Consider the following 25045-nt stretch of genomic DNA (forward strand, 5'->3'; position numbering starts at 1 on the left):
CCCCGGGCAACAGCATTAGGAGTCACCGACTGTCTCAACACTTAGAACCTCAGGAAGCCTGTTCAGCAAATGGTAGTACAAATGGTGGGCATTGATGTTGACTTTGCCTCTGAGGCCGTCAGACTCATTGATACCATGGTATGTGGTCTTGGGACACAGTGCGGGGAGCTGCATGCCAACATGTGGGTACTCATTAAATTAACTTTATGAAGACATGAAATTACTATAATTTTTGACTGGTATTTTTGAGCACCTCTTGTGAGCCTTGCACTATCAAGATATTTGCATATTTTATCCCATTTATTCTTCATATCATTTTAGGAATTAAGTACTGATACCTATTTTAAAGATTCAACAGCTTAATTGTGATTAAGGTAAAGCAGTTTGGCTAAGATCTTAAGGGTGCTGGGGGAGGGCAGGAGGGACTACAACATACTATTCTCTTCTATAATATTTTCTCTCATATAGCACCCCTGAAAATATGTTTTAGAATTGTGAGCCAGAAGAGGTGTGACTGCAGGCTACTGCGATGTTAGTCAGCCTATTGCTGAAATTTAGCTTGTGGCTTTGGAGTCATGCCATCTGAGCTATGGAGCATGCGTGATTATGGAAGTAACCCCCACAGACTCAAAACTCTCCTTTCACACATGGCTGATTAACTCAGGAAGAACCTTAAAAGGCAGCTTCACATCACTTTTTCCAGAAACCTGGTCATGTTTCATTGTCCTTGGCAAGAAATGGAGGAATGAGAAGGTAGGAAAAATATTCCTCTATGAAAGGAAATAGGAGACATGTTAAAATAGTAAAGCACACCTTTACCTTCCCCACAGGTATTTATTACCTGTGGGAGCAAAAATAGATTAACATTTTGATATTATTAAGACATAGAATAGGTTGGGGTTTCCGTTCCCAGGCAGGGCACATACCTAAGTTATGGGTTCAATCATCAGTCAGGGTACATACTGGAGGCAACCAATGGATGTTTCTCTCTCATCTCTCTCCCAAGTCAATAAACATATCCTTGAGTGAGGATTAAAATAAAAAATAAAAATATACATAATAGCCACATTCCACAGTGCTCAGTGGCACCCAGACATTCTGTAATTGGTGGGGAGTCATTGTATATCTCTGGACCACTCCCCAGCACAGGATAAGACTAGAAGAAAATCTCAGTGTATTAATCCCCAATTCTTACCATAACAATCACCCTAATTTGTTATTTAAGAACAAAGCAGATAACTCTGTTGTGGTTTATTTCAATCACTTTTCCCCAAACAACAGCTCCAAATCCCTGTCTTGGCATGCTTCTCACCCACATATGCTTCCAAGCCAGCACTGATGAAACAGGATTTTCTGCAATGATAAAAAGATCCTATAGCTGTGTTGTCCAATCCAATAGCCACAAACCATAGGTAGCAATTGAACATCTGAAGCGTGGCTAGTGCAGCTAGAAAACTAACTTCTTCATTATATTTAATTTTAATTAGTTTAAATTTAAATAGCAACATATGGCTAATGACTACATTATTAGACAACACAGTTGTGATTAGCTTGTTCTCTGACTTTAGTTAGAACCCTCAGATAAAGTTAATTTGAGGGAACTTTGGACTAGAACTTAAAAAGAAAGGATTTACTATCAAAACACTAGACTTGTGCCTTAGCAAGTTATTTAAGCTCATTAATTGCCAATTCTATCATCTGAAAAGCAGTTTAAGTAATAATATCTTTCTTACATGACATAGTGAGAACTAAATGAGAAGATGCAGATAAAGCACTTGGCAAAAAAGCCGACACATGACAGGTACAAAATTAGTGTTAAAATGTAGTAGTAACAACAATGAAAGAGTAGGTTATGGGTCCAGACAAAAGATGAGGACACATATATTGCAAAAGATACCTGAAGTCTTTTTTTGCTGTCTTAAAATATCTGGGTGCTCTTTCTTCATTTATGCAGCTTTGCATGAGTTGATTGGATATAAATAAAACTGAATTAGCACTCAGATGTCAAATACTAGAAGAAACTTTGCCATTGACCAACCTCCTATTGTGAAAGTTTCTTTTCCAGAAACTCTAAGTGTCTGAATTTTTCAATCTGAGTAAACACTAAACTCAGAAACATAAAATATCTGATAAAGAATGACAGCTATCTAAAAAAGGGAAATTAACATTTTTGTGTTTTTCTAATCATATCTTAATAGCCTTAAATGCAACGTTACATAGCATTTATGAAGACTATAATATTGTAGAAAAGGAACTCTGCTAGGAAACTAAAGACCTGGATTCTGGATTCAGCTTTGCCAATTTCTAGATGTGAATCACTAGATGTGTTTTAAAAGAGGGTTTGATTTTTATCTGGGATGGTAAGATGACAGTCACAATTGCTTTGAAAGAAGATTTTTTTAGTCATAGTGGCTGAGCAGAGGGGACCTGCCACACCATGCAGACCCCTATGCGGAAGGACCAAGGCCAGTCAGGAGGCAGGAAGCACCTGGGGAAAGCATGTGCCAGAGACTTACGCTGGTTTTCATGAGAAGGAACAAGTATGGTGGGTAGGAAGGATGACCGAGTATCAACAGTTCTGGGCTATATGGGCAATTGACCCTGGGGAGATCTGGAGCACAGGAATAGTATCCCACACAGTTGGAGCCTGATAAAAAGAGGTGGATGGGAAATATGGGCTCAAGATTGGTTGGTTTGCAGATTAAGGGTATGCTAAAGTACAGTGTCTGCTACCTCTAGAAATTAGTGAACCCTGGGAGAGGCAGTCTCTCCCCAATTCTACAAGGCCCCAAGATATCAAAACATCAAAAAAATATAGGAAATGAAAAAACATAAATACAATTGATGAAAAATATCATCACTAAACCTCAGTCCTCTCAAAGTTATAAAAATAGGGAAAATAATTCCTGCTTCAGCCTAATTCACAGTGATCAAATAGTAAATGGGATCTAGTCAGGGTGCCACCAGCCTCTTCCACAACTACTGTACTAAACTACCCCCTAAAACACTACTAAAGAAGTAGAAAAATTTATTTCTAGGGTTGAAATATTGTTTTGAAGGAGATCTATCTAGAGCCTCAGGCAGAGGGAGAACATGGTAACTGAAACCAAACCAGCTGGGAGGTAAGCAGCTCTAAGAAACCATGGATGCCCTGAAGGCAAAAGAGCACTGTGGGCTGTGGGACTGTGACCACAACAGCCTTGGCCCCTCCAACAGCCGCGGCCCCTCCAACAGCCGCGGCAGCCCTGACACTGCGCTCCTGCAGCGCTGGCTAGTCGTAGCGCTCCGGAGTGACGGCAGACTTCTGCCGTGGAATAAATTGCGTTACATTTGATGGTTAGGAAAACCATCAGGAGTCAAATGGCTTACTATCTCCCTTAGCATTCCTTACTGTGAATGCTTTTGCCAATTTCATATGCAAAGAATTCTTTCGAGTCTTTGGTTAGTTTTGATTTTTTTTTTCAGGTCTCTTTATTGTTGGCCTTCCATTCTACAGAGTGTAAGGCCAGAGATTGCGTTCCTAAACTTGTAACTGACTACCTGCAAAAATACAGAAAACGAAAGGAAAGGAAAAAAAAAACATAGATCCACTTATAAACCATACATCCCTTTTTTTGAAAGAATAAATTGGGCCTTTGAAGTGCTCCTGGATGCACCTCTAAAAACAATGTCTCAAAGCTAAAGGGGAGAATAATAACTTGAGGCTTGTTTAAAAATAGAAAAGAGCTAGGGATAAATATTCAGGTCTTTACTGTTTTTTTAACTAGGCAAAGAACTTTATTAACCTTTGTTTCAAACTTTATTCCCAGGCTTCTTCAGCTTCTTAATTAGGTGCAAAAAAAAAAAAAGATTTGTGTATAAGTAAAATCTGAAAAAAATCTACAGTGTCCAAAGGGCTTGTCCTCAAAAATATTAGAGATTTAGATTTTATCAGATCGATGAACAAAATTTGGAAAAGCAGTCGTAATATAAAATAGCAGTCCCCAGTAAGTTCTTCGAGTTTTATCTTCTTCAGAAGTTGATTCATTTCACTTTGCTTCATTCTTAGAAGCCTCATCAAAATTCTCCACAGAATATGGAACTTCGTTATCATCACCCTATCCGGCTGCAGGTGGTGCTTTCCATCCACCAATTGTTTGGGCAGAGCTTCAGCCAGTCGCCTTAAAGCAGTCAGACCATCAGCACATAGCTGGTCTGAGATGCTGCAGAGCATTTCTGTCAGCTGCTTTCTCCCAGCGTGGCCTGGCACGCTGAAAGTGTCCCCTGCCAGAGATGCCTGAACATGAGGGCTGTTCAAGTGAATCAATGTTCCTTGGTTTGTGAATGTATTTAGCTCTTCAGTACCAGAGATACTGTTTACCCCTACCTTCTTTAAGGAGAACTAAAGCTTTTATCATCAGCTGTAGCTTTTCTAAGAGCCACCTTCTTTCTGAGAGCAGTTCCTTTCCCACTGATGTGTAGTTGTGCCTGTAGTTCAGCAAGTTTCTCCTGATTCATGATAGTTTCTTTCATCTTGTTGGAGAGGAAACAGGTCACGCAGGAGACTCGGATTGGCAGGGAGTGTGGAGCAGACTAGCTGAGAATGTAAGTGCTCACATGGTGGGGACTCAGGATGGCAGCTCAGGTCTTTAATGTTTCAATGCTATGTCTCAAAAAAAGTATAAAGAAAGAGAAAAGAGCAGATACAGAAAACTATGTAATCCTAATGTGCCTCACATCTTTTCAATAAGGAAAACCCTGGCAAATCAACAATGGATAGATAATATTGGTAAGAAGGAGTGAATCCTAATATAGGCCAAAAGACAGTAAGACAGCAAGTGGCAGGTGTGAGTGCTAGCAAATATATTCAGAGATACTGAAAGAACGTGTGCTTGTCATTGTTGACAACTTTAGGAGGAAAGAGGTGCCTAAATAGAGGAAATGAACAGCTATTACCCCCTTTTCTGAAAGGGCAATGAGCTGCCTTGTCTTATGTGGTGTTTCTGCTCACTCACAGAAGTGTTAATGTAGCAAGAACAAGCAGAGGATCCCTGCTCTCCCTAGAGGCTGGATTAGATCATTTTAGAGGTTCTCTCCCAAATGAGAGGCTACTAAAAGACAAATTCCACCAAGAGTTTTTTAATTGAGATATAATTGACATATAACATTATATTAGTTTCAAGTATACAACACAATGGTTCGGTATATCGATATACGTATATACTACAAAATGATCACTACAATAAGTCGATTTAATGTCCATCACCACAGTTACAATTTTTTTCTTGTGGTAAGAGCTTCTAAGTTCTACTCTCTTAGCAACTTTCAAATATACAATACAGTATAATTAACTGTAGTCACCATGCTGTACATTATATGCCTAGGACTTATTTTATAACTGGAAATTTGTACCGTTTGACCACATTCACCCACTTTGCCCACCCTATATCCCCTGCCTCTGGCAACCACCAATCTGCTCTCTGTATCTGTGATGTTTTATTTAAGGTTCCACATATAAGTAGAAAGAGTACAATCTAAAATAATGATATACAGTAAATACATAAACTAGTAACATAGTCATTTATTATCATTACCAAGTATTATGTGCTATACATAACTGTGTGTGCTATACTTTTATATGACTGCAGTGCAGTAGGCTTCTTTATACCAGCATCACCACAAGCATATGGGTAATGTGCTGAGCTATGATATTAACATGACTACAAAGTCATTAGGCAATCAGAATTTTTCAGCTTCCTTATAATCTTATAGGAGCATTGTCATATATGTGGTCTGTCATTGACAAAAATGTTATACAACTCACAGCTGTATTCCCTAATGCAGTCATGTGTTATCTGACCACAACTGTGGGTTGGTACATGAAGTTCTGTATCCATATTTGGTTTATGAAAAATGTTGTGTGTGGTTGTATAATCTCAACCACCCTCTTACTCAATTGCTTAGACAAATAAGCCTGTGTTTATTGTTCCATGTGCTTCCTGTTTCTCTGCTTCTCTTTCGCCCTCTTGTCTGACTGGGAGAGTTTCTCCTTCACTCTCTGTATATCTGCTCCACACTTGCTATTCCCTCTCTCCACATAACTAATGAGGGATGTTTGTGTAATTCACTTGGAATTTAGCATGCACGTCCTCTTTTGTTGTTTTATGTGTAGAGACTGCTTTCTCAGTTGCATTTGATCCAGACATGCCAAAATCAAAAATACCATATATAATTTTTCCTTTTCTACTTCCCCATTTTCTTACTTCTCTTCCTCTTTTAGGTAGAAGAACTGGGTTTGAATCTGTACCAAAGGCAGTTTAAGAATTACTATTATTAGGGGTTAAATTTGCTTATCTATTTTTAGCTATACATCGATCCCTATTCATTAATGTGAAGCTACTACCAATCAGCACATTTCTATGAAGATTGACATAAGCTCTAGAACTCTCCTCCTCTTTACAGTAGAGAAGTCAGATATCAATCATTCATGGTGAAGGTGCTCATGACTCTGGCATTTCTGTTCCATGCAACACCACTCAGCATTGACTGAGCAACTCCCTATTCCAGGCTCTCAGCTGGATGCAGTGGGGTGACAAGGAGGGATAAGAAGCCTGTAACTCTGCCAAGAGGCAGGGTGAGGTAGTGCTTATGACATGGCCTTGGATTCCGCCAGACCCTAACCTTACTAGCTGTGGGAACTTGGACTTATTATTTAACTTTCCTTATATGTAAAATGAGGACAAATAATAGTACCACCTTAAATGGTTGTCTACTGAGAAAATGAGATAATTCTTTTGAAGCACTTTTCAGGGAGCCTGACAGAAAAACAACCCTCAAAATATTAACTACAATAATTATGTATGAAAGCAAATTAACAATCTATGACAGAAAAGACCTGCAGTCTTGCCAGCCTGTCTCAAAGTGTCATAACACTGATGTAAGTTAGTCTATTGGGAGCAGAGAAGGAGATGTCTTTCTGAGGGACAAACTCAGAGGAAGCTTTGTAGATGAGCAGGCAGTTGAGGCAGACTTTAAGTAATCCTGGAAAATAGAGAAAAATCCTCACTGGGTCTTTTCTGTTGTCCCTTGTTCAGTGTAAGTAGTATGTATATGGTTTCCAGAAAATAAGGGTTTGACTTTTCTTTTATCCACACTTGGAGGCCTCCTAAAATCCATTGTACAGTCAGCTATTTAATTAGATATAGTCTGTCAAGGTAGATAAATTAACATAAAGGACATGTTTCTCTAGAATTGCCAAAGAAACAATTCCGTGACTAGTTAGTTCATGGTTGTATCAGTAAGTTTTAATTATGTACATGCTGAGAAATGACTGACAGGCAAGGGGCGGGGGGGGGGGGCCTGCGATTTCAAGTGCTCCCAGTTTAGGAAGTGCTGAAGGAAAGACGAAACTCCCACGTCTTGTGTCTGGCAGTTCAGGCTCTTCATTACCTGACTCTAACCTTCTCCTCCACCTTAATTCTCTATATTCTCCAATAAGGGGCCTATGTTCTTTAAAAGCATGTGTCCACATTCTCCCCCAAACAGAAATCCATTCCTCATTCAGCCTTTGCTCAGCATGTTCCTTCTTCCCTTTCTGTCCTCTTTGCCCTTTCAAATGCTGCCCAAACCTTGAGATCCAAGCCATAGTGTCCCCCTGTGGAGATACAGGAACTCCATCTCACAGTCATCCTTTCAGCGCCTGCATTGCTCCTGCGGCATGAGGGACCCACTGTCATCAGCTGCTCTCTGTATTCAGTGCAGAAGTCAATCTCTCAAATTATACTGGAAATTCCTGGTCACGGGCCTTGTTAAATTTCATTACTGTTCTCAATTGTATGTAGTGCCATGTATGCAATAGGTGGTTAACAAACAGTTGTTGGATTCTTGTGCTCACTTCCCCTCAGGGCAGGCACATGCTGACCATGAGGAGTCTCATATTGAACACAGTTCAGCACCTCCTCTTTCAGAGCTTGCAGATTAGTAGTGGGGCCAGCACTGGTCAGGTTGACAAGACAGAGAAACTCTCGCATGAGGTAGGAAGTGGGCAGTGCCCTAGATTTCCCAAGTGGAATTTAAGGGAGGAAGACTCTACCCCGTCTTTTCATTTGTGCGCTCTCAGCACCTAACTCAATGCCTGGCACATAATGAGTGCGCAGATAATTGTCAATGAAACTGAGGAGTGACTTCTACTTATAGAGTCAAGGAAGCCTTGTAAAGAAAGATATTTCATTAAGACTTATCTGGAAAGATGAGTTGGAATAGAGAGGTATAGATGGAATTAACAACATGGACACAGAACCTCAAACAAATAATTTTCTCTTAATACCCATTCTTACACATTTTTCTGTTTACTCATTTTCCTCATACAATGACATAGAATTTGAGGGGTTTGGAGCCATTTCCACTTTGTTTTCCAGGCCTCAATGCATTTGAAGCCCTGATACCCAATCACAAACTCCCATGATTGTGTCATATAAGATTGGAGGGGTATTGAAAATAAGGAGATTGGCAGTGTAAGAGGCTATGGAGTGCGTCATGCTGAAATTGTTCCCAGCCTACAGTCAGCAAGAGAACAGAAGCATTAGTCCTCCAACCACAAGGGACAGAAATTTGTTAACAACAATGAGAACCTAGAAGAAGGACCCCAAACTTCAGAATGGAAGCCTGGCTGACACCTTGATTTCAACCTTGAGAGACCCTGAGCAGAGAAACCAGTTAAGCACTGGCTAAGCTTTTGACCTCCAGAAACTGTGAGATAATTAATGGATGATCTTTCAAGCTGCTAATATTGTGGTAATTTGTTACTGGGCAAGGGAAAACTCATATGCATGTAAAGAGATGTTTCATGTAATTATTAGGCACCTACAACTGTGTTCATTTTTCAAGTGCATTTGCACACATTTAGAGTAAACTTTCATGTGTAATCAAGTGAGATGTTTAGAAGAGGATCACTTTCAAATAGTAAAAACAGACTTCAAAAAGGAGAGGGTATTTTGGAAACTTTTGGAATGATGTGAAGCAGACACAAGTAGAGATGGGAAGGTCATTTGGGATATGATTTTGACTTGTACAAAGGAAGGCATAGGAGAAATTGACAATAGAATACTACTTGCTAAACACATTTTTAATGGAATATTTGGCTTCAAGTAGAGTATTTATTTAACAATTTTAATAGTTCTGAAAATGTAACATAGAGACCCTAAAGACTCCACAAAAGCCACAAGTCACTTCTTCCCAAAGATTATGAATGGTTGGCCCCACAACAACCATTCTCCCATTCCCCCAGTGTATCAAGAAGATTAGGGAGGAAGGAGGGAGAATTGTCAGTTACAAGTTTTTGTCCCAGTGGAGAACATTGAAGCTCTTTTCTTTCCTCTTTCTTTCCCAGCCTGTGGGTGAAGAAAGAAAGCTCCTGCTCTTCCAATTTCCCTAGAAGTGAAATCTATTTTATTCATATATATATGTAAATTATTAATATAAAACTGATATAGAACAACCCTTAAGGGAGGAAACAGTGAAAAGCTAAAGGCAAGGTAACTAGTTTTCTGGATCCTATTAGTTTGTGCCTGTTGTTAGCATAATTATTAATGCTGCCTTCCACTCACTCTTAAAATTATACTGGTTTGGATAATAAATTGTATATTCACCTATCAATACTGGCTAAGATGCAGGAGATGGAGAAAAGAGGCAGAATGAACACCCAGGAAACATACATGCCAAAGACTTCTGCATCTCGGAGCTGCCTAAATCCTCTGTTCTCATATCAACCCATCTATGAATAGTGTGGGAATGGTCTTAACTTCCACTATGTATGGAGAAGGGCAGACTGCTGTAAAGGAAAAAAGAGCCAAGACTAACAAAGAAGCAGATAAACAGAGAAAGGGGAATGTCTGAGACCAAGTTCTGTACATGGGCTCCATTTTTGCTGAGGCTCAGGTTCATTGTTTTGTTGTTCACCTTCTTTGAATTCCATCAATTACTACATTTTCAATTTGCCATGAAAATTGTTTTTTATTTCATCTGGATCATTCCATTATTCCTTATTTTTAAATTAAACCTTCATTTGGGAATTACCCTTCCTGACTCCATGTTTGTCCAAAGAAGCTGCCTCTGTAACTCCCTGGCCACTGGGGTGAGCACCAGACCCAGACCTGCCAAACATAGCGTAAGAGCCACTGAACAAAGAGGTTAGCCTTGAAATGGGCACATGACCCCAGCCACACTTGTTTGAGCTCTTTTTTAAGATTTTTTAAATTTTTTAATTTTTTAATATATTTTATTGATTATGCTATTACACTTGTCCCATTTTTTCCTCCCCTTTATTCCCCTCCACCATGCACTGCCCCTTCCCCCAGCATTCCCCCCTTCCCTTAGATCACATCCATGAGTTGTACGTATAAGTCCTTTGGTTTCTCCATTTATTTATACTATTCTTTATTTATTTATTTATTTATTTATTAAATTTATAAATCATCTTTATGCTATTACAGTTGTCTACATTTTTGCCCCTTTACCCCCCTCTACCCATCCCACCCCCACCCCCCACTCCCACAGTCAATTCCTACTTTGTTGTCCATGTCCATGGGTTATTCATACATGTTCTTTGTCTAGTCACTTCCCCTTCTTTCCACCATTGTCCTCTTTCCCCATCCCCTCTGGTCACTTTCAGTCTGCTCCATGTTTCCATGCCTGTGGTTTATTTTGTTCATTAACTTTGTTGAGTAGAGGCCACTTAGAGGTGAGATCATATGGTATTTGTTTTTCATCAACTGGCTTATTTCACTTAACTTAATATTCTCCAGTTCCATCCATATTGTCACAAAAGGTAGGAGTTCCATCTCTCTCTCACTCTCTCTCTCTCTCTCTCTCTCTCTTTCTTTCTTTCTTAAATGCAGATTTTATTTAGTTTTTAAAATGTCAAAGTTAATTATAAAATATTAAAAAATTTGAAAACATTATAAAGTCTCAGCAATTAAACCAACATGATACCAACATAGACATGATCAATAAAATATAATGAGCATTCTAGAGACAAATTATATATATAACAATATAATATATGATTAAGTTGATATTTCAAATCAATGGGTAAAATAAGGCTTATTCAACAAATAAGGTACATGGACCACTATTACTTGAAATAAAACAAAACAAATATAGAGGTCTAGTTCTATATATGTCCCTATGTGTATAATTTAACACATTATACAAGAAATATTCAGGTGAGTTAAAAATCAATATGTAGAATCTAAGGAGTTTTAGGAGAAAATACAAAATAATATTTTTCTTACCCTAAAGTAAAATATTAAATCCCAGAAACTATAAAGTAAAATATTGACAATATGACTAAATTAAACATTTAAGACTGTACAGTAATATACATATAAAGAAGTTAAAGGACAAGTAATAGAAAAGTATTTGAGACATATCTAAAAAAGCATTAATGGTTTGTTTTACTTTGTTTTTTAGGGAAAAAACTCTACAAACGTTTAATCAAAAAATGGATAAAGAATACCAAACAGCCATTTAAAGCTTTTTAAAAATAATAGAAATAGGCAACAAATATACAAAAACTGATTTGGTTTCAACAAATAATAAAGTAACAATTAAAAGAACACATCATTGTCACAATCAGATTAATACATATCAAAACATTTTGGTAATATCAAGTATTGGCAACTATGAAAGGAATTGGGTATTCATAGACTCATTTTCTTCATCTTAAAGCAGTCCCCTTAGCATATTTTGCAGTGCTGGTTTGAAAGAGGTGTATTCATTTAGGCTTTTGTCTGGGAAACTCCTTATGTCACCTTCCATTTTAATTGAGAGCCTTGCTCAGTAGAGCAGTCTTGGTTGCAGGCCTTTGCTTCTCATGACTTGGAATATTTCTTGCCATTCCCTTCTGGCTTGCAGGGTTTCTGTTGAGAAGTCAGCTGCTAGCCTTATCAGAGCTCCCTTATATGTTACTACCTCTTTCTCCCTTGCTGCCTTGAGGATTCTCTGTTTGTCTTTGATATTTGCCATTTTAATGATGATGTGTCTTGGAGTGGGCCTCATTGGGTTCCTCTTGAATGGGACCCTCTGTGCTCCTGGACTTGCATGACTCTTTCTCTCCTGCAGTTAGGGAAGTTTTCCATCATTACTTTTTCAAACAGATTCTCTATCTCTTGCTTCTCCTCTTCTCCTTCTGGTATCCCTATTATCCAGATATTATTACGTTTCAGGTTGTCCTGCATTTCCCTCAACATCTCTTCATTCTTTTTGAGTCTTTTTTTATTTTCTTGCTCTTTCTGGGAGCTTTTTTCTACCTTGTACTCCAGCTCGCTGATTCGATCCTTGGCTTCATCTAGCCTGCTTTGGATTCCTTCTACTCTGTTCTCCAGTTCAGAAATGGTATTCTTCATTTCCTCTTGTCTCTTTTTGATAGTTTCTATGTCCTTTTTCAGACTGACATAGTTTGCAGTAAGTTTCTCATAGTTTCCCTATAGCTTTTTGTAATTCTCTCTGAGCTCACTGAACTCATTGAGCTTCCTTAGAACCATTGTTTGGAACTCAGTATCTGATAGTTTACTTCCCTCTATTTCATTGAGGTCTCTTTCTGGGGATTCCTCCTTTCCCTTTAACTGGGGATTGTTTCTTTGTCTTTCCATTATTTGTGAGACTCTTCTCTTTTGCTTCTGCTTCTTAAGTTAATCTGTCTTGATTTCCTGACTTTGCAGTGTGAACTTCTATGGTAGCAGATTGCTGTTTTCACTTTCCAGATCAGCCTCTGATGATGTCAGATGTCGTACCTGTCTGACCTTAGGCAGTCTGTTCGAGACTTCCAGGAATCTACTGTCTGTGGCTGTCTCCTTCAGCCATTAATCTAGTCACAGCCAGCAGGCCACCTTAGACAGCTCAAGGCGTGGTGGAGTCCCTCCTAGGGGCAAGATTATTGGGTCCTCTCATGCTGCTACCATATGGAGGAGGAATCAGCACTGGGATCCTGCCAGCTACTCTCTCTGTTCTCTCCCCAAAGCCTCCATCCCCAGTCTCTCCTCCAGTGTCGCCAGACCTCTCTGTGCCCCCTTTAGCCAGGGATCTATTATCTGTGGTTGCCACTCTGCACTCAGCAGGCGGCTTACACAGCATAGGGCGGGGTGGAATCCCACCTGAGGGTGGGACTATTGGGTTCTCTTATGCTGCTGCCACTGAGGGGGAGTGGTCTCTGCCTGAATAAGATGTCTGCTGCCCCATGGGGGATGAGTCAGTACTGAGATCCTGCCAGCTAGTCTCTCAGTTCTCTCCCCAAAGCCTCATTCCCCAGTCTCTCCTCTGGTGTCTCTAGCCCACTCTGCCCTAGCCTTTGCCAGAGACCAGGGGAAGTGGCTGAAAATAAAAATGTATGTGTTGGCCCTCTAAATGGTTCTTTGCATCTCCAGCTGCCTGTCTCTGGCAGAGAGCAACCCTGCCACTTTTCGCAGCTTCCTGTTTTCTGTGTACTTTCTGGGCTTTGGTATTGCAAGCTGGAGATCTCTGCTTATGGTTTAAACCCCACTCTTCTCAGGGGAATCCAACTGGCCATTTCAATATCCTTCTGGTGCTGTCACCTGTGGGTGCCCCACCTGCCCTCTCAAGACTCTACCACCCTCCTTACCAGTTAGATTGGGCTAAAGCCAGTTCTTCTGTCTACAAAGTTATAAGGCTACTCTCTCACTATTGTTCAGTTGTGCCAGGTGATTTCTTCACAATTTCGTTGTAATTCCAGGTTGGTCCTGAGAGCAGATCAGTGTGACCTCCACTCACTCCTCCACCATCTTGATTCTGACAATTGGTATGTATGTTTCAAACTGGCCATATTAAACTATTTGTTTTGCTTAACTGAGTGAAGATTGCTTAGATAGGTTAACCCATTTTTTCATGCTTAAAAAAGAGTTTGAACATATGTCCATAATACAATTACCAAGTAGTCTAGACCAGAGACACAAGACAACATTGAAAAGCACTTCACTTGGGGAAACCTTAGTGGGAATTGGATCTCAGGTTTATGGTTCCTTTTAGTAATTAAACCCAAATCCTTGGCACACAGTGATAATTCAAGAAATATTTACAGACCTAGTGAGTGAAATTTCATGTCATCTTTGTAGAAGGCTTTGTAGAAGATTGCTGTTGCAAAGGTCATATTTGATGTTTGTGTGACTTTTTTGTATCTTACATCTGCCCTTGCCCAATTCCCAGAAGCTACAAGAGTGGTAACAAGCACATCCATGTTTGCCAGAAACCTGCCAGTTCAGTCAGAGGAATTTGGAACATGGAGAGATCACAGGCTCTGCATTGAGTTTACATGCTGGTGCCACCCCTACAAGATCTGGCAAGTTATTTGTCTTTCACAATCTTAGTTTGAAAATGGTAGAAATAACACATAGCCTTCAAGGATTAGAAGAAAGCACATTTGAAAAAGCACTTTGAAAACTGTAAAGGAAAGTTTGTGGTATTACTCGAAGAAATCAGCATCTTTATGATGAAATAAAAATAGCCATGATGAAATCAATCCAGTGTAGAAAAACCAAGGCCCTAAGGATTTTTTAAAAATTGGGTAATATAAGACAGTGCTATAGTAAATCTATGAAGAAGAAGTAATCAGTTATATCAATCTTGCTAGGTTAAATACACTCATGCACTACATAATGACGTTTCAGTCAAAGAGGGACCACATATGTCATGGTGGTCCCATAAGATTATAATGGACCTTAATTGCCTAAATAAATGGAGGAATATGTGGTTCAGGAGGAATTGTTTTTTCTCTGATGGGAGCAATGGCTGTGAGGACTGGCAATAGAGTCCCTCTCAGTCACAGCATCTCAATTTTGAGGGCACATATTATATCCAAATGAGCCAGCCACTGACCTGTTTCAGCACAGAGCAGTCTTTCCCCCCAGGACTACATATTCAGATACAACTTGATAGCCTTCAGAGTATACTGCTGTTAATTCTTTGTTGAGGACCTAAGATCCTGTATTGAGACAAGGACACAGGTTTATAAGAGCAACCTTAGAAAGTACTAAGTGCTACCGCCACTTTAGTAAAAGCTTTCTGTGGCAGTGGGGAGCCAGCCAGTCCCTGCACTTTAGAAATATTTTCATGTTGTAATGATGTAAAGCATAGGTAAGTTTTATTTCTTCCATCAATTCAATGCAGAAAGAGCCCTTTGTGCCAGATAGGGACAATGGAAACAAAAACCATTTTTTGAAGTCAAAATACTGAGTTCCCAGTTCTATACCCTTTCATCTTAAACAACTTCTCTTTTTAAATGAATACCACAAAGTTCCTTATTCTGACCACTGCCTCACCATGCAATAGCAAAAACCACATTGTTATGACAATCTGCTATGATCAGTCATTTCTATACTTTGATTTCTTATTCCTACTGATCCTCGGGCCACCTTTCACTCTCTCCTGACGGTGACTAGCATGGTGGTCTATGCCTTTCCCAGCTTCCCCTGGATATTTCCAATCAGTTCAGCCCACAGCCCTGTTCATGCAGCAGCACCGACAGCTTCCATGTTCTATCTCCGACCCTGTCAGAGGAAGCAGGGGAGGGCTGTGGGGCAGCGTATATACAGCCTACAGCAGAGCGGGGTGTTGCCAGGGCCTCCGCATTCACTCCCTGACTCACCTGGAGCAACTTCCAGTCCTGCAAGTTCCATTCATGGGAAGTGCCCTTTACAGGTAAACCATTTTTATACCATATTTCACTACACCTTTTCTATGTTTATATATGTTTAGATACATAAATACTTACCACTGTGTTACTATTGCCTATAATATTCAGAACAGTTACAGAATGTATAGGTTTGTAACCTAGAAGCAAGTGGCTATATCATTTAGATTCATGTAAATGCACTCTGTGATGTCCAGACAAGGACAAAATCATCTGGTGATACATTTCTCAAAATGTATCTCCATTGTTAAGTGACACATGATCATAATCAGAAATAAAATGTGATTGAAACATTTATAAATTTTACTTTTTAAAAGCAGTCTGTAGGAAGGAGACAAGAGGGCCATAAAAAACAGATACCTTTGCCCTAAATAGAGCAGTTCAAATCTTCCACTGATTTTTTTAAGGTAAAACATGGATTATCAACTGGTCCAGGTCAAATTTCCTTGCCAGAAAATAATCACTATTTTTGGAATATCATCTCTGCTTTCATTTCTGTAAATAAGCACATATATTCTATTTAACTTTATAAAATAATCTTTATATTTTATTGTATTTATGTGTCCTGCATTTTTACCTTTTCCTCATATTGGACTATTGTCAACAGCACACAAATAAGCTATTCTCTCATCTTAAGAAACAAAGACAAAAAACACTCCACAGAAAACCTTTCATGACCCCACATCTCCTTCAAGCTGCCCCAAATCTCTGTTTCTTTTTCAGAAAAACTTCTTTATTTTACAGAAAAAAATCATCTCCAGTTCATTGCTTCCAGTTCCACCATCCCTCCTGCCATTCCCTCTTGAGCCCACTGGGCACCTGCAGTTGCAGCTCTCGTTAAGGCCACCATGACAGAGAAAAGGGTCAATGGGAGGCTGAAGCTTGTGCCCTCCCTCACCGTTATCTCGGGCACAAAAATGAGAGGCTGCTAGGTACATAGGTGGTTCTTTAGGGCTGGCCCCTTAGAGGAAATAAGACTTGAACTGACGAACAAACAACAAGAGATATGAGTTGAGCCACCTCATTTCAACTATTTGTGTGATATGGAGACATAATGAATTATTAGAAATAGAGTGAGTTATTTAGTGAATACCTGTTGGGTATACACTAGTACCAGGCACCAGGCTGGGAATACAGCAAAGCAAAAAATACCAGGTTCCTGCTACCAGGAAGCATGGGAACCCTCACTCTTTACTTCAGAGAGACTGACAATGAACAACCAAAGGCAGAGGACATCTTCCAGTGACACAGACGAGAAGAAAAATAGAGCAAGGGCCATGGGCAGTGCTGCTGGGACCGAACAGGTGAGGGGCAGGGAGGGAATGCTATTTTATAAAGCTCAGGGAAGACCTGCCTGATAAGGTGACATTCAGACCAAAACATAAAGGAAATGAGCTAGGCAGGAATCTTGGGAAAGAACATTTCAGGGAGAGGGCAGAGTAAATGCAAAGGCGTTGAGGTGGAGTGCTGGCAAGTGAGAACGGCAAGAAGGCCAGTGTGGCTGGAGCAGAGTGAGAACAGAAGAATAGCAGCACCTGGGGTCGGGGGGGCAGATCATATGGACTCTGGCCATTGCATGTTTGGGGATTTTATTCTGAACAAGAAAAGAAGTCATTAGAGCAGCAATTTGCAAACTTTTTCCTATCATGGCACACATAAACCAATTACTAAAATTCCCCAGCACACCCAAAAATGCCAATCTAAGAAAAACAAGAGTTATAATTTTGATAGATTTACAAGAAAAAATAATAATAGTAATTACCTACCCTTTTTGCTGTAAAGTGACTTTTTAGAAAATCAGGTGCCTATACTTGTATGTAGGATTTCTGGTACCAAAAAATAAAAAGTCAGATACAACTTTATTATGCTGCGTGACCAATAAGATCCAGCTCTGTTACAGGACAGCTATTGTTGTGTTGGCTATCGTCATTTTTCTGACAACCTAAGGGAAAAGAGGTCAGTGCCTCTGGCTACATAGTCAGGTATTGCATGTTTTAAAAATTCTTGCAGCGCACCAGTATGCTGTGCACACTGCTTGAAAATCGTTGCATTAGAGAATTTTGAGAGAGGCGTGGCCTGACCTCACTTCCTCTGAAACAGTTACGCTCTAGTTGTTCTGTGGGGAATGTTCTATGTAGGGGCCAAGGACAAGAGCAGGGAGACCATTTAAGAAGTTACTATGATGACGGAAGGAGCTGATGGTGACCTGGACAAGTGATGGTGAGAAATGGTCATGTCCTGGGTATACTTTGAAGAGAAAGCCAACAGGATTTGCTGAAATATTCACTGCGTGAAAGAAAGAGTGCAATCCAAGGTTTGGGCCTGATCAACAGGAACAATGGAGCTGTCATTCACTGAGATGGGAAGACTGGGGGAAGAGTAGGTTGGGGTCTAGGGTGGAGGTGGTGGCAGCAGGAGAGGTTTGGGGCAGGTTAGGTTTTCACATCTATCAAATATGCCAGTCAGGTGGGCAATTGGTTATATGAGTCTGTAGCTCAGCTGGAGGTCAAGGCAGAAGATATAAACTTAAATCCATGAGAGCAGAGGCGATTACCTTGAAAGTACATGTAAATAGGAAAAGGTCTGAGGACTGAGCCTAGGACACACAAAAGTTGGAAATCTGAAGATGTGGAGGCTCCAGCAAATAGTCCTGAAAGGAATGACAAATGAGGTGAAATGAACAAATTCTGCTTTTATACACATTTTTGCAAATATTGAGAATAATGGATTTAATCAGTATTTCCTGTCCCATAATATCATTCCCATAGAGAGATTGCTGGTACCTCTCATTCAGGCCTTTGAGAAACTTGAGTTACAAATACTAATATTAAAAATGTTCCCACCAATATCAGCCCTAACTCAAGGTGAAGGGTGGGCAATTATCTTTTGTATCATCATGGTCACAGTGTCATATTAGATCACTTCATACCAATCCTTGAAGCAAAGAACTCTGAGGGAGATATAATGACACAATAGGCTTCTCTCACTTCTTGAAGAAACAGTTAAAGCCAGCCCTCTTAGGCCAGAGGCTCTGCCTCACTTACCTCCAAAAATGTTCCCCTTCCACGTGCATCTAGTGAAGAGCAGCATAGGATCATAGGTGAGTGTCTTGGCTGATGGAGGAGCACCTACCACCATGCTGGTCCCATAGTTCTCATGTCAGGATTGGAGGGCATCAACGTAAGCTTAAAATGAAGGAGGCCATTTGTTTCTTATGCCTCATTATATCTCACGAGCTCATTAATGCCCTTTATACTCTCACAGTTTTAGTAGTTAATTCAAGTCATGGTGCTAAATTTGGCCCATATGCCTTTTGTTTTCTGCTTGTGTTTTAAAATTCTCAACACAGTCCTGGCTGGTGTAATTCAATTGGTTGGAGCATCATTCTATAGACCGAAAGGTTGTAGGTTTGATTCCCAGTCAGGGCACACACCTGGGTTGCAGGTTTAATTCACTGGTTGGGGTGCATACAAGAAGGCAACCAATCAGCGTTTCTCTGTGTGTGTGTCTCTTTTTCTATCTCTCTCTAAAAGCATTGGAAAAAAAAAAGTCCTTGTGTGAGGATAAAAAATATTAAATGATAAAATTCTCAACACAACTCTAGTCTTAATTTAGTTTTTCATATGTTTGCCCTTTAAGACGGACAGCACAAATTCTTGTGGTCACTGTTCATGGCATTTTCAGTGTGCCATGGGTCAAAGCCCAGGGGAAATTCCTGTGATATTTTCAGATCTATATTACCATTTCAGTAAGCATTGGAAAGTCATTTGATCTAAACTAGATTGAATTAACTATACTAAATCAATTAACCTAATTTTTTAAAGTTTAATGTGAAAATGAAAATTAAATAAAAATACTAAAATGTGAGACAAAGGAGTCTTTCTCTCTCTCTCCCCTTTTTTTTTGTGGCATCTATAAGACTAACCCCACATTTTCTGGTCATTCATCCATCTGACTTTGCATTAATACGGCAAATCTTTTAATCATGTCATTTCACTCAATGTTGTTTCATTATAACTTTGATAAGAAAAAAGATCGATTCCTGGCTGGAGCTAATGTCTGTTTCTGTGAAGTATGCATGTTCTCCTTGTGTCTGTGTGGATTTTTTCCAGGAACACTGGCTTCCTCCCACATTCCAATTATGTGCTCATGAGGTGAATGACAGTACTGCACTGTCATAGACTGACGTGTGTGTGTGTGTGTGTGTGTGTGTGTGTGTGTGTGTCTGTGTCTGTGTGTGTGAGCCCTGTGATGTACTAGACCCCACCCTGTTCAGGATGTCCCGCATTCTGCTGAGATGGCAGGATGGACTCCAGGTACTTGAGACCCTAAATTGGAATAAGCCAATGGGAAAATAATTAGCTTATTTGTTTTTATTAACCTTTCTTAATGTATTTACACTTCACATTTATTTCAATGTTTAATATTATAAGTGTTTTGAGTCTTTATTTAGAATTTTGGTGATTTTTTTGTGACCTGAAATATGCCATAATAACTTTACTCTTGTTTATATCAATTAGCTTGTGGTAACATTGGTTTTGTAACATGTCTTTTCATTTGAAGTTGCATTTTCCAGAATCTATGGGGAATCTTTAGTGAGAAGTTACTGTATTTTTTTGACTAGTTGCTAGATTGTAGCAATGGATGTTGAATTTTTCAGAGATCAATGTTCAGCAATACATTATCTGGAAACCAATAGCCCTTAACAATATAGCCAATATTTCATGTTGGCTCTGTAAACATACAACCTAGAATGCTATTTGTTGGTACAGAGTAATTCTAAGTGGCATTGCTCTTATGTAATGTCATGCTCCTAGTGACATTGTTAGGAAAGGAGCATGACAACAATGGTAAATTAAAGACTGATTATTCATAAACTGTCAATGGTATTAAAATGATTCAAATCTTCTACTCAGTCATGAGCAAGATTGGTTTTGTCTCACATTTCCAAGCGTCCTTTCCCTACCCCAGGCTGGGGCTTTCTTATCCAGAAGCTCCACACCTGCTCCTACATGGAGGCCGGTGCCGCTGGCTGCCACAATGGAGCCACGTTTGAGAAGTTGAAGGCTCCTAGTCTAAGGGAATTCAGACAAGAGAAAAGAAAACTCAGCTGTGACGAGTGAGAAGTTAGTTACATCATGGATTTTGGGGAAGAGACTGCCAAATTTGGAATAGCCTCTTCCTCGCCAGATCTCCTTATTTCTCCTCAGGAAGTCACTTTGTGCTGTTTGGCTTGCTAAAGTATCACAGATGGGATCACCTTTGCCAATAAATTCCCATACACAGACAAGGAAGAGAACACAAAAGGCTGTTGAAGTGGTTGATTACCTTGAACTCCAATCACATGAGAATAATGTGATGTGATACTTTGATCACTCAGAACTTCTCATAAGCTTTTGACTTTTGGGCAAAACTGCTTCATTACCAGTTTTTGCCTAACAGCTATTTCCATAGGTATTTGTTAATAAAGCTATGTGTGAGTAAATAGCTTGTGTATTGTGTGGCTCCCTCAATCTTGGTTCTTACCATTGTATCAAGACGCCCAATTACTTCAGAACTGTAGCTCACGTTGTTGTCTGTCATTTCTGACAGCACCTCACTGATGGGTTCGGTAAAGTCCTTGGGACTGATGCACTCCGTGGCTCCAACAGCCTTGGCATTCTCAAATTTGCTTTTGTTGAGGTCAATTCCAATGATCCTGGAAGCAGCAGTTGACTTACGCCCTTGTTGACTGAAAGGCCAACTCCTCCCAGGCCAAAGACAACACAGGTGGAACCCTGGGTGACCTGCGGAGAGAAATGTGTTATCCAGCTCCTAACCTGAGACCTCCCTTTGTCTCACATGTATCTCAAGCTGAATATGTATAAAACTGAATTCTTAATTTTCTTATTCCCTGCCCCTTGTACATATTTATGCTCACTCCAGTTTTCTTCATCTGTGACCTTCCCTCTCCAATACCTTGTACACAATCCAAGGGGAAGTCCTTTTACCTTTACCTGCAAGGTGTACTTTAAATCTCTTCAGGTGCAAACTTGAGTTGTCTTCTCCCAGTGGTGTTCCAGGTACAGAGCTTAATTCTCCCTGGAACAATGTGTGACAATACATGTTTGTCAGCCAGGGAAGTTCACTCTAGTTTTGGTGTCAGGGTTTCTTTTGTGGGGCGCAGCCATGCAGAACTGACATGACTGACCTCTGTTACTCAGACCCCAGCACCGCCAGAGGTCAAGCTGGTGGCTCAAAGCCACAGACATTCATTCACCACAAATCACAGTGTTAGCATAAATTATCTGGCACAACAGAGATCTCAGGCACACAAAGACGCTCACATCAGGCAGGATATTCCATAGAGTCAAAAGTTAACTCCCAGGAGCTAATCCAGGGCCAGTCCTGAAGACCTTTGGCATGGTGAAACACAGACCATTATTTAAAAACACTAAGCAGATCAGAACAGTGAAGGAAAAAAAAGCAAAAGGAAAAAGTAATAAAATATTTTAAAATAATATATATTTAACACTTTTACTTTAGGTGGTCATTTTCTTCCACAATAATGATATGGAAAATTTACTATAGATATTAATTTCTAGTTCCTATTCCTTAGAACAGGAAGGTTAGGGAAAGAAGAAAGTATGTTGGTTTGTTGGTAGTGGTGGTTTTAGTTTTTGGTTTTTTGGTTTTTGCTATTGTTGGGTTAGCAGAGACTTGGGCCACAATCCACTTAAAGGCCCAGAGGCAGGGTGACAGGATGGTTAAGAAACTATCACTTTACAGAGGGGAGACTCAGACCTAAGGAGAACTGCTTAGAGTTCATTAATGATTAAAAATATCACAATTCATCACCACCATAGTCTAAGGCTTACTAGAGATTAAATAAGAAAGTACTGTAGTGCATGAAAGAGACTTGTTATATAGCTTCCTGGAGCTTATTGTCTAATAAGTAAAACTAAAGACATGAGACTTTGATATTTGGGACACATCCTATTAATAAAGCAGTCATGTTTCCTTGAGTAATGGAAGAAATTTCTGTTTAGATGCAGTATACAGAAAAACAGGGACTTCTCTGATCACATAGGTGACTTTAAACTGAGAATGATGCTAAGGAACCAACCACGCAAGTGCTCAGGAGATGAGTGCTCCAGACAGTCAGACTAGCATGTATAACTGCCTTCATGCAGAAGAAGCTCAGCAGGCTTGTGGATGCTAAAAGAAGCAAATAAGGCTGGCTTACATGAGATTGTTCCAAGTATGAAAACTACTGAAGGATTTTTGAGCAAAACTAATGTGGTCCAGTTTATGTTTTATAAATGGAGAATTACTGGAGGTGATCAAGAAGAGTAAGTGAGGACAACAGAAGAAAGTCCATAATATCTATTTAGTCAAGATGAATTATGTCCCCACCCCCAAATTCTTATGTTGAAGTCTCAATCCCCAGTACCTCAGGATGTGATCTTTTTTGGAGATAGGGTTTTTAAAGAGGTAATCAAGTTAAATAAGGTGATTAGGGTAGGCCCTAAACCAGTATGACTAGTGTTATTATAAAAAGAGGAATTTGGTCACAAAGACTGGCATAGATGGAAGATGATATGAAGGGACATAGTGAGAAGATAGGCAAGGAGAGCTACTTGGAACAGATCCTTCGCTCACAGCCCTCAGAGAAAACCAGTCCTCCCAGCACCTTGATTCTTGTTTCTGGAATGTGAGACAATAAATTTCTGTTTAAGCCACTTAATCTTAAACTCATTTCTGTTTAAACCACTCAACACAGTCTTTTCTTTTTACTTTCATTTTATTTATTTAAAAAAATTTATTGTTCAATTACAGTTGTTTCCATTTTTCCTGCAGTACTCTCCCCTGCCCTAGCCCCCACCTCCCACATTCAATCCTACCTCTAGCCCCGTTGTCTTTGTCTGTGGATCCTTTATACATTCAACACAGTCTTAAACTCACAGAATATTCTGAGCCTAATACCAAGCATCATGCATGATCCTTCTCATTAAGGGACTTATAATATTATTGCCTCTGGCCCTACTTTGAATCTCAGGGCCTTTGTATAGTAAATTGGTACTGCTATGATGAAAACAGAATGCAAATGTTACCATGTGGCCAGCACAGAAGTAGATTTTTATAGCCAGGCCCTCCTAAAACTCTCTTAATGAAAAGTTAGAGGGAATGGTGTGCACAAAGGTAAGTACAGAGCAAAATCTGCTACAACAGTGCACAGGTAACTTGAGAAGTTCAAAGAAGGACTGGCAGCAACACCTATTCAGCAAGCTGGTAACCAAACCAGGGGTTAGGCTGTGTCCAAAGGATTTGGGGAAGCACCCCAGGAATCTGTTATTTCTCCAGGCACAAATGAGTTCCTCATTGTTTGAGAAAAGTAATCTCAATACTGTCTGACTTCCAAAGGATGTCAAAAGAAGTCATCAGTCATGATTACTAACTATTTGACTTCTAGAATATTTTAAAAGAAGTTATTAGTCGTGATTACTAACTGTTTTTACCAGAATCATCTCAACAAAAAGTCAATAAATAAAAGTTTTAATGAAGAAGATGAGTAGTGTGTTTTTAATCGATAATGAAGTCATAAATCTCTAGTATGACAAGATCTTTAACAATAAACAAGAACTAGTAAGAGAATTAATATACAAAATTTTGGAAATATCTCTTTATTTAAGAATCCAACCTCACAACAATGATATACTCAGTATAGGTGTGGTAACATTTTAGGCTTATCTACCCTAAAGCTCATTACATTAATATGAACTTCTTTAGCCTTTGGTGGGGCAACTTCTATTTCCTCAATGGAAAGGGGTTTTTTGGCTCCCATAACACAGCTGCTTTGCATTTAATAATGTAAGAAATTGGTGAGATAATGGTCATATTTATGTCTTCACAAATACAGATTCTACAGATAATAAAAATATGGACATAAGATTTTCTATAACATTCTAATTTGACCAGGATGATATTCATTGAAGACTAGAATTGTAATCCTTAGAGATCATCTTGTGTGCACCCGTGACTAACGTATGAGAAATGTAGCCCAAATGACTGATCCATGGTCACATAGCAAATGAGAAGTAGCCCTGGACTAGACAGACCTGAGCTACAATCTTCCCAGACCATTACCTTTTTTATGTGGTCACATAATATTTTACTAAATTAGATTCTTATACTACAATTTCAAATTAACAAAACTGTCATCTTTATCATTTATCCATAAGAGCAAATTTATAAAACTGAATTTTATTTGCTGATTCTCCTGCAAGAATTTAAGCCAGTATTTAAGTGCTATGTAATCATGTAACAATGGAGAAGAAATTGAAAATTAGCATGGTAGAGATGAAGGGAACCACGAATGTCATGAAG

At 39.4% G+C, this 25045-nt stretch overlaps 1 pseudogene; it reads right to left on the minus strand.

Annotated features, from left to right (window-relative positions):
* Positions 1–4028: 4028 nt before the first annotated feature.
* Positions 4029–4497, minus strand: LOC129085247 (transcription factor BTF3-like; annotated as a pseudogene).
* Between the last annotated feature and the right edge of the window lie 20548 nt (positions 4498–25045).

This window comes from Pteronotus mesoamericanus, unplaced genomic scaffold, assembly GCF_021234165.1.
Source record: "Pteronotus mesoamericanus isolate MK-2021 breed Mesoamerican mustached bat unplaced genomic scaffold, CSHL_Meso_final scaffold_232, whole genome shotgun sequence".
Classification (NCBI taxonomy): Eukaryota; Metazoa; Chordata; class Mammalia; order Chiroptera; family Mormoopidae; genus Pteronotus; species Pteronotus mesoamericanus.